Genomic DNA, 11,901 nt, shown 5'->3' on the forward strand with positions numbered 1-11,901 from the left:
GCTTAACAAATTGTTTGCATTTGCCAATTGTCCTACATAATCTCATGTTAGCCAATAACATTCAAATAAAATAGAATAGTACATCAAACTTATAATATTACCTCTCAAAGGGATACATCCATCTGCATTGAACAGGCCCTCCAAGTCGTGCCTCGTGTACAAGGTGTATTGGAAGGTGTTCCATCACATCAAAGAAACCACATGGGAATATTTTTTCCATCTTACTAGAAATTATAGGGATGTTCTGGTCCATCCGAAGTAGGTTTTCTTCCCTTAATGTGGTAGAACACAAGTCTTTGAAAAACAAACTAATCTCTGTGATGGGTTTCCAGATTCTTTCAGGCAAACCACAAAATGCAATAGGCACTAAGGTCTCCATGAAAACATGGCAGTCATGACTTTTCAAATGGCTCAACTTCCCTACCTCCATATCTACTTTTTTCCAAGATTCGACGCATAACCCTCAGGCATCTTTAATTTCGTAACCCAATCACAAATTTGTCGTCTTTCCTCCAAAGTGAATGTGTAACTTGCTTTGGGCTTGAACACCTTACCATTGTTTGCTGTCTGCAAGTATAATTCAGGCCGCCTGCAATATTCTTGTAAGTCCATTCTAGCCTTCGGGTTATCTTTTGTCTTACCTTTAACATCCATCACTGTGTTGAACAAATTATCAAAATAATTCTTCTCAATATGCATGACATCAAGGTTGTGTCGGAGAAGATTATCCTTCCAATAAGGCAACTCCCAAAATATACTCTGTTTCGTCCAATTATGATTAACACCATATCCGGAGAATCTATAAGGTGGAGCCTCAGTAACTTTACTGAAGTTCTGGACCCTCTCCCAAATTTCCTCACCTGAAAGTATCGGAGGTGGAGAATCATATTCCACTTTATTCTTTTTGAATGTATTTTTCATCCTTCTAAACTCATGATCATCAGGCAAGAATTGACGGTGACAATCAAACCATGATTGCTTTCGGCCATGTTTCAAAGTGAACGCATTACTATTTTCCATGCAGTAAGGACAAGCTAGCTTCCTAGTAGTCATCTACCCAGACAACATTCCATACGCAGGAAAATCATTAATAGTCCACATTAAATTAGCACGCATATTAAAATTCTGCTTGGTTGATATGTCATATGTTTCAACACCATCATACCACAATTGTTTTAGCTCATCAATCAAAGGTTGCAAATATACATCAATCAAACTTTTCGGATTACGTGGACCGGGGATAATACAATTTAAGAATATATATGGACTAGTCATACACAACTCAGGTGGTAGATTATAAGGTGTAAGAAAGACAGGCCAACATGAATATGGTGTCGCAGATATAGAAAAAGGCGTGAAGCCATCGGCACACAGACCTAACCGAATGTTCCTTGGTTCACTAGCAAAATCTGGATATGTCCTATCAAAGTGCTTCCAAGCTTCTCCATCTGAAGGATGACACATAACACCAGGTGGTCTTCTATTTTCAAAATGCCATCTCATATGAGGAGCAGAACTCATCGACGCATATAACCTCTTTAACCTAGGTATAAGAGGTAAATAATGCATTGCCTTGACAGCGACCATATTCCCGCTGGAAAGCCTCTTGAAACGAGGCTTTTCGCAAAATTTACAACTGTCTAAAGTTGCATCATCTTTATAATATAACATGCAACCATCTTCACAACAATCAATTCTCATTGACGAAAGTCCTAACTTAGAAACCAATCTCTTCGCCTTATAGAAATCACCAGGTAAGTTGATATTAGGGTCAACTAGTTCACTCATAAGGTCAATGAAACAGTCCATGGCTGCTTGAGAAATATTCCAATTAGATTTGATACTTAGTAATCTAACTGCAACAGACAGCTCAGAGTGCGGACTTCCTTCACGTAGTGGACGACTAGCTTCCTCTAACTGTTCATAAAAACGTTTTGCGTCATCATTAGGAGTTTGTTCAACATTTTCATTGGGCTCACCCCCAAAAGCATCCGCAACCATATCCTGAATTCTAGAATCAAGATTTGTATTCTCCACCGACCTACTACTTTCACCAACAACCATGTTATGAAATATCTCACGGCTACCATCGATCTCTCCATGATTAGTCCACACAAAGTAATTCTCTATAAACCCCTTCCTATAAAGATAAAGCTTAACTTCCTCCAATTTTTTAAACTTCATACAATCGCACCTGACACAAGGGCACCTAATTACTCCTTCACTTTGGTATGGTGGAAGTGACATTGCATGTCTAATAAAGTCATCAACCCCTTCTACAAAATCCTCCCGCAATCCCCGCCGATTAGGATAATTTCTATTGTACATCCAAGTACGATGTTCCATCTATACAAATAAAACAAGAATAAATTAATTTATTCTACAATTATAAGTTAATTATATCTTTTTTAGTTAATTCAAGATAATTATTTTTTTCTAATTACACCAATTTATATCCTAAAAGTTCAATTCATATCCAAAAGGTCCAATTCATATCTTAAAAGTTTAAATCATATCCTAAAAGTTCAATTCACAAGAACAAATCCTAAAAACTAAAATTTCAATTCATATCCTACGAGTTTAAACATAAACTAACTAAACTAAAGAAATTCAACCCATACCCTAAAAGTTCGATTCACAAGAACAAATTAATTTATTCTATAATTATAAATTAATTATATCTTTTTTAGTTAATTCAAGATAATTATTTTTTTCTAATTACACCAATTTATATCCTAAAAGTTCAATTCATATCCAAAAGGTCCAATTCATATCTTAAAAGTTCAAATCATATCCTAAAAGTTCAATTCACAAGAACAAATCCTAAAAACTAAAATTTCAATTCATATCCTACGAGTTTAAACATAAACTAACTAAACTAAAGAAATTCAACCCATACCCTAAAAGTTCGATTCACAAGAACAAATTAATTTATTCTACAATTATAAATTAATTATATCTTTTTTAGTTAATTCAAGATAATTATTTTTTTCTAATTACACCAATTTATATCCTAAAAGTTCAATTCATATCCAAAAGGTCCAATTCATATCTTAAAAGTTCAAATCATATCCTAAAAGTTCAATTCACAAGAACAAATCCTAAAAACTAATATTTCAATTCATATCCTACGAGTTTAAACATAAACTAACTAAACTAAAGAAATTCAACCCATACCCTAAACTAAACTAATTCATAAATAATTGACTAATTAACAAAACTAATTAGTTAATAAAATTAATTAACAAAACTAATTAAAACAAGACCTAAACCCTAATCCTCAATAAAATGCAATGTTCAAATAATTAAAACACTAATCAATTGAAACTAATTCATAACTAATTAACAAAACCTGAAAATAATAAATAAATGGGTTGTAATTCAAACCTAGAATTTGTAGGAGATGGAGAAGGAGATCGAGGGGCGGCAGTGGCAGTGGCAGAGGCGACGGCGACGGCGCGGCGACGGCTGGACGGCGAGGGGAGGCCTGGACGGTGAGGGGGAGGGGCTGGGAGAAGGAGAGAAGGGAAGGAAGAAGAGGGAAAATTTTTTAGAGAAATGGGGGTTACCCCCGTTTTTCACTTCTCTGATTTTAGAATTACCGACCAAAGTTGGTCGGTAATTTTGGTCGGTACATTAAGTGCTGACCGTTTGACCAAAAACCGACCAACTTTGGTCGGTTTTTTTTAAAAAAAAATTAAAATCTTTAACCGACCAACGTTGGTCGGTAATTTTAAATATAAATTCTTAAATATTATAAAATATTTAAGAATAATAAAATAATTATTAAAATTTAAAAAATTGGATCCAAATTACCGACCAACGTTGGTCGGTATTTTATTTTAAAAAAATGTAAATGTTTTTTTTCCCAGTTTGCGTCCAACCTGGACGGTTTTTGGTCGCATTTTTTGACCGACCAACGTTGGTCGAAAATAGTTGGTCGGTTTTTAGCAGATTTTTAGTAGTGAATTTACTGGCAAGATCTGTATCGCAATAGTAAGCTTGTGTCCCAATTTCATTGGCTCACAACTCTCTGTTCTAAATGTGCCACTTACAAATATCTCTTCCTGTTTTACTTAGCTACGTACCAATTTTCCAAATATGGGATGTCTTTGTCCAAGTAAATGACGACCAATATTTAGAGTTGGTCTATTTTGATCTTACGTTTTCCTTAATTTAGAAATTTCATAATATATGATCTCTAACCCTAAAAAGCCTTTGTCCAAGTAAATGATGACCAATAGTTAGAGTTGGTCTATTCTGATCTTACGTTTTCCTTAATTTAGAAATTTCATAATATATGATCTCTAACCCTAAAAAGCTAACCTCGCATACCAACTTTTGTCCTTTTCCATATGGCACTATCAATCATGTTATGCATATATAATAACACCGTTAATATAACTGAGGCTATCCTTTCAACCTATTTCTAGCATGTTGGCTAAAGCTTCAGGAAGCTAACAGCCTTTTTTTTATTTTTGTTTTAAATATGCGCTTATTTGACCAAACTTTTTTTTTTATTTTAAAAAGAAGTGTTTTTGCGTAAAGTATTTTTCAGAAGCTAAAAAAGTATAATTTTTATCCAAAAGCACTATCGAAATCTTAGCCAAGCACAAATTACGCTGTGATATTGGTAAAATATTTTTTCAATTGATTAGTTAAACACAAAATGCTACTCCCCAAAAGTATTTATAGCAAAAAGAACTTGTCAAAATAAACAAATTCTGAAAGCTTAACCAGACATGCTATCTTATTTGATTTTTAAATTTGTTATGGAATTTTAATCCAAGTGAATCAAGAGAATGACAAATATGAATTCAGTAATTTTGGCTTAGACCATGTATATGTATTAAAAATTTAATTAAATAAGTGCAAAAGATATATTTTAAACCCAGTAAATTGGATGTAATATGGTAAAATTTGGAATCTGAACCCATATAATTGTAATGTCAAAGAGAAAAGGTTCAAAATTATAAGTGTTAAGAATATAAAATGACTTCATTACTCCCATATTTTCTTTCATGGGATCAGAAGACGTGAATAGGATATTTAGAAGAAACAACAATACTAACACTTCTCTGATTCCAATTTCCGATTATTTCTCATGTATATTAGCCATGCATGTTGGCAATAAGGGAAACAAGAAAGATACAGAAAGAACCACTTAGGACAACAAATCCTATGTTGCTGCCTGCTAAACCTGCGAGCTCAGCCAACTGCAATACCAAGCAATATTTCTTGTGTTTGTCGTTGTAATCCGATATATAATTCCAACCAATATTTTCATGTCTGTTATAAGCTGTGTTCAACTTCTCCTTCTTCCTTATTAGCTCTATTCTCTGCCGTAGAGTATTTAAATGTGAATCAACAATATTGGCCGAGTTCCCTGCAATGTTTAGAAGACAAAAGACCAAATTATACCCTCTTTCCAATCGTTTCTCTTTTATAACTTAGTTCCAATTTGTGTGACGCAGTTTCATTGGGTACGGAATATAAAAAACTTTAAAAGATAATTTTGAACTTATAGTTTTAAATATGATAATGTAACATTTGCACGAGACTATAAGACTTTTGAAACTTATGGTCTTAAATATATCACAACATTTATATGGTATAAAAGTTTCTCATTAAGAGTAAAATGAGAATTTTAAAGTTAAATTATTTTCAAAAGTAAAAATATATTCTTTCTTTTAATGGGTTAATAAGAAAACAGTGTCATATAAACTGGAAAAGGACGGAGCAATTAAGTAAAATCTTGGAATTCCTCGTGGAACTCCTTTAAAAATAAATAAACATGAAACAAGTGAAAACAAAGTATTAGAAGCTGATTTGTGGTTGATGTAAAAGTAAACAAAAATAAAATGAAGGGATAGGTAATTAAGAGAATTAATTACCTTCACTATGGAAGCTGCGAGACATGATTATATGATAGTTCTGTACTTTAGGCATACGCAGTTTACTTAAGCAACAAAAGAGAGGGGGAACGGCAGCCATATTTCAATGAAAACGCTAATTTCATAAATACGTCCCTCGGACTAAGCAACACTCATATATATATATATATATAGCCCCTCGGGCAGCACCCTGGGGCATAACACACTATTTGTGTATATTAAATTCCAACATATCTGAACATGTTTAGTAACAGCTGCAGGCTATGTGTCAAGCTAGTGTAAAGAGATCTTTTTTTTTTTAAAAAAAAGGAAGGAAAACCAAATGTTAAGTGGGAGCCAATTGAGAATCTTATGTCCAAATTGGAACTTTCAATATGTATGTTAAACTAGTAATGGTGAATCTGCATTGTAAGACCATTAAGCCTTTGCTTCCACAAAAATCAAAGGCTCCGAGAATTGTTTTTGCTAAGGAAATGAGTAATTTATATTAAAGAAAACTAAGAGGTTTAGTTATTACATAACATAGGGGAAGACTGCATAGCGATTGTCCCCAATCTGTCTTTATTGAAAGCATGTAAAACAAAGGCCGGAGGAGTTTCCCAGTATGTTATGTTGTCTTCCTCCATCGTTGTTGATTGCATGGTACGTTCATACTTTGCTAGAGCGTCAACCACAGAGTTGCCTTCCCTACAAAAATGATTTATAATCTCCGATCCACCAGCATCAAGAAGAAAAATGCAATCAATAAGAAGATGTAAGAATCGAGGTTGTTCAATCTTAAATAAATTACATAATACCTGCGAATCTGTTTTCACTATAATTGGAAAGAGATTTTTGTGAAGGATAGTTCCAGTCCAGCAAGTAGTGCAAGCAGCTCGGCGTGTATTGCAAAATTTGCAGTCGCTTTCTGCACAAAGCCCATAACCCATGAGCCACTGTGGTCTCTAATTATTCTCTCAGTACCACTGGTTTGGTGGGTTGGATCGTAAGCACCATCGACGTGTAGATTGTATTGGCTAGTAGGTGGTGGGAACCACCTTACTGGGACTTGCAGTCGTGGTTTTGGAGATGTTATAGCCTGAGTGAGTGAGGTATTATGATACTTGAATCATGATGTTTTTTGCTGCACGTAGGGGATGGGGTCTGGTTAAAGAGATTTGAATTCCTATTAATCCAAATGTTCTAGAGGATGAACTCATTATGGTGGAGTATGGTGCTTTGAAGTAGGCATTTGGTGTGTGGATGGAAGCATTTTTGGTGGGCTTATCCTTTAGCCAGTTGGCAAGGTTGTATGGTTAGGGTATGTTTAAGTTGAATAAAGGCCATAAGTGGCAGGAGTGCTTGTATACAAAGAAGATGTAGTTTATGTCTTCTACACTATTTGGGCAGAATTGACAGAAGTGTGATTGAAGAATTTTTTCTGGTACAGGAAATATCTAGTAGGGAGATTGTGGTGCAAAAGTAACTACAAGAAGAATTTGTGTTTGTTCAAGCAGTTGAAGTGCCAAAGCCAAGAGCAATTAACATGTGTGGGTAATGGCAATTAGTTGGTGATCTGGAATAGGAGCATATATGTTGATTTAGTAGTAAAATTGCCAAGGGATATTTGAATCCAGAAAGATTGGTCGGGTTTGTTGGTGGAGAATAGAATAATAGAGTGGTTGATTAATTGTACAGTAGTAGGATGTAAGGATAAGGATAATCTTCCCAGAGTCCACGAGTAGTTTAAAAGAATTGATGATACTGTTAATTGTTCCTCCATGTGTTGTAAGGGGCCCTGGATCATGTGGCGCAGACAACTATTGTTTGAGAGCCAGTTGTCGTTCCAGAGGTTGATGGTTGATCCATCCCCTATGTTCCAAATGAGTCTTGTTAGGAAGAGGCCAGTGGCTTTGGTCATACTTTTCCATTTGGCCTGGTATGTTCTTGTATGTCTATGCTGAACATATTTTGCTTGAAGTATTTTTGCCCATAAGGAGTTTGCACTCATATGGAAATGCCAAAGTAACCCTGCTAGCATAGCATATTTTTTACCAACAGTTTTATATAGTCCCAGCCCCTAGTGATTTGGGAGTGGTTACAGTCTCCCAGTTGGCAAGGTAGATTTTTCTTTTTTTCGGGGTTGATCCCCACAGAAAATTTCTTTGGATGCGATCGATGTGATTTCTAGTGGATATTGGTAATAGATTATTTTGCATGGAGTAGTTAGAGATAGTGGCCAGGACTGAGTGTAGCAGTGTAGTCCTTCCTGCCATGTTGAGAGTTTTGGCTTTCCAACCGGAAAGCTTATTATTCATTTTATCGATTATGAATTAGTAATCTTTGCCTTTGGAGAAGTTATTTGTTAGGTGTAAACCAAGGTATTTTCCAAAATTATTGGACTTGCAAATGTTTAGAGCTCTAGTCAAATAATCTTGAGTGTTGATGGCCACATTGTTTGAGAAGAATACTTTGGATTTGGACAAGTTAATATTTTGTCCCGACTGGCTGTGAAGATTATTGAATATATTTATAATAGTGCTAGCGTTGTGATGGTCAGCGCGTGAGAATAATATAAGGTCGTTTGCAAAAAACAGGTGCGAGACTGGTGGTCCAGATCTACTGATCTTAACTGGCGTCCAGTCTCTATTGGTTGTTGCTTGGTCAATTTGGTGAGATAGTGACTGCATACAATTGATGAAGATATATGGAGAGAGGGGATCTCCTTAGCGTACACCTCTCGATGGTTTAAAGAATTTTATTGGTTTTTCATTCATCATGATGGAGATGGTGGAGGATGAGATACAATTCATGATTAGGTTGACAAGCTTTGTGGAGAATCCTAAGTTGTGGAGAGATTTACAGATGAAAGACCATTCAAGCCTGTCAAAGATTTTTTCGAGGTCTAGTTTGAGCATCATATTGCCCATACGGCCTGGCATGCGTTTGAAGGAGTGGATTACTTCTTGCATTATGATGACATTATCAACTGCCCTTCTACTTGGTAGGAAACTGCACTGGTTAGGACTAATTAGGTGTTTGAGAAAAGGAGGATCCTATTCACTATTAGTTTACTAATGGCTTTATAGACAGTGTTGCAAAGGCTGATTGGTCTGTATTGAGATATGTGCTCAGGGTTCTTGACTTTTGGTTATTGAAATCTGGGTTGCTAAACCACATAGTTTTCAGGCTAAATAAATTGTTGGGCCTGGCTGTTTTTGAGAAACAAAATAAGAGGGGACAATGGTCTAAGTAGGTTCTAGGAAGATGTGTGATCGTAGAGTCGGGGTGTATACTAAGCCACAAGGGGTTTACATAGAAGCGGTCTAATCTTTCTAGAATTAAATTTTTTCTAGTGCTTCTTAGGTTTGATCAGGTGAATCTTGAGCCGGTGAAGCCCAAATCAACCATGTTGATATTTTGGAGGTAATCTAATAGTGCATTGGATCAATTATTATTAATACGGGTTCTCCCGAATTTATCAGCGGAAGAGGTAATTTTATTAAAATCCCCACAAAGGATCCAAGGTTGTGCATGGGATGCAGAGATTTGCTCTAGATTGTCCCATAGCATTTTTCTATTATTAAACTAGTACTAGCATAAATTAGAGATAGAATCCAGGGTTGGCTTGATGGACTTACCTGGACATTTGCATATATTTCCTGATTTGTGGCAGCAATGGGGTCCACTTGCACAACTTCATGATCCCTCTCATAGCATGATCATCCCTCCTGAATAGCCAATAACATCCACGTGAAGCATGTTGTGAAGCATAATTCCATCATTAGAGCCTCGTATGCTGCCTCTTTCATTTTTGTCTCGGCGAGACATACCATAGTGGGGTTATTCCATGAGAGGACTGCTCTGAGGTTCCTCCGAAAATTCAGTTCCATAACAGTATCTTCATTAGTGGAATTTTTTGGGTTGATCTCTCTTGATGGACCGTCGTGGGGTTCAGAGCAAGAGACAGTCGTTGATAGTTGGGGTCTTCTTGAGGAAGTGCTTTCTCCTTCATAGTTGGAACCATCACAATAGAGTAAGATAATGATTACACATGGTCCTCATGTTTATGGCTATCTTCATAACCAAAGGTGGCACACTGACGAGAAATTTTCTTTCTAAGTTTTGGGGCAGGGTGAGTGTCAGAGGCTCCGTTATTGTGATGTTATGGAGAACTTGATCGAGGATGCTTGCCTGCAAGAGGCCTGCACTCGATGTCCCTAGTGGTGGTAGAGGGGAGTCCAATCATTGTAGCTCCTTGAAGAGGAACTGTGGTAAGAGTGGTACAACCTGTTCTTCTTCCTGGTGATTTGGTGAAGCGTGCTGGGGAGCCATAGTTGGTGATGAGCTCCATGAGTTGGGTGGTGGGGGTGTATTCCAGCATATTGGTGGCTTCGTTGCCTATTGAGTGGTCGTTGCTGCTTGCATGTCTAAGATCTGATTGCTTAGTTCTAGAGCAATTATTTCTTGGACTTGCAGTAGCTGGTGCGCGTGCTGCATCCTCATGTTGGAGTGCAGTCCCTGTGAGACATAGTGCGACAGTGTGGCTATGTGTCTCCATTAATAGGGTTACATCTTGTACCATGTATTCGTAGTTCCAGTGGCGTGATAGTGGTACTTGTGGTTGCATTTGTGGTAGACCTTCCTCCTGTGGCTGTGGTGGTGGTGCGTGTAGAGTTTGACTGTAGTACTGTTGGGGGTGCGTAGGGGTTGTAGTACCCATTCAAGGGGTAGCTGAACCCCATCAGAGCAAATGGGTCTTGGAGGTAAAAAGTTTGGGTCATTGTCTCACTGAGTGGATTGGGTATCTGTTTTTCTTGGTAGGTGGTGAGTCGGAATGGGTGATTGATGGTAACGAACATCGTTGCCCATGAATCTCCTGCTTGGTTCCCCGTTCTTCCAGCGAGTATTGTTTCTCAGTGGTGATCGAGGCATGTTTGAGATTTGATGGCTGTGAAAGTTCTTCTTTGGGTTGTGAGATTGTGGAGTTTGAGACAGAGGGGGTATAATGCAGTTGGGGCAATGGCGTGGGAGTAGGGTTTCATAGAGGGGCATCATTGTAATGGAGGTTAATAGGATGTGACCTCCCGGCAGTGGAGTGCTCTGAATCCATTTCTCCCAGAGCTGGATTTGGCATATCATCGCTCAGTTGTGCTTTTAATGCACTTGCCTGTGTAATGATTTGTACCCTAGTTGGGGTGGGGGTAGTGTTTTGTAGAGAGGGTTTGTTCCTTTTTTTTTTTTTTGGAATATATCCGGTTTGGATATATTTGAGACTATTTCCTCATTAATGGTTTGAGGGCCTTGTAGTTCTGTGTTTGACAGAATGTTTGGTAGGAAAGTTGTTTCCACAATGGGTTTTTTTGGTATAAATTTTTCAGGTGGTGTAGTAATAGAAGTGGGGTTATTTAGAAAGGCTCCAACATTGAAAATATATGTTCACTCCATTCCATAATTGGCGGGATAAGGCTCTCCACGTTTATTTAAATCATGAATAAGAAGAGTATTTTGACTAATTTATCCCTTATCAGTTATTTAATCTTTGTTACGTGCTCTAGAATAATTAATGCTAAGGGTAAAGCTGAAAACTAATTAATTATCTCTTAATTTTCTAAAATGATAAGTATTTAGGAACAACTGTTTTCAGTATTCATGACAACTAACTGTAAACGTAAACGAGGGCAGTACTACAATTAATATAATTGTCATTAATAGAAGGTTCCATTTTATGTTTTGGGGGATTTGGTTGAGATTATTCGGAAGAGTAAGTAAATCATTGTAAATTTTTCTCACATTAATTATGAGTAGTACTACATTTACCTCATCTGCGTTCATTCATTGCTTTTTCCTATTCTAAACGTGGTGATTTTCCTAGTTCAACTCAGTTTTCATGAATCAATTGTTTCTCTGTGACCGGAATGATTGATCCATAAATCAAAAAGTAGGTCATTTATCTCATTAATGTTTGAATTTTATTTAAATAAGTTTAAAACCTCCCGTCAAAGTTTAATTTTAGGCCTCAAATTCC

Source organism: Nicotiana tabacum, chromosome 12 (assembly GCF_000715075.1).
Source record: "Nicotiana tabacum cultivar K326 chromosome 12, ASM71507v2, whole genome shotgun sequence".
Taxonomy (NCBI): domain Eukaryota; kingdom Viridiplantae; phylum Streptophyta; class Magnoliopsida; order Solanales; family Solanaceae; genus Nicotiana; species Nicotiana tabacum.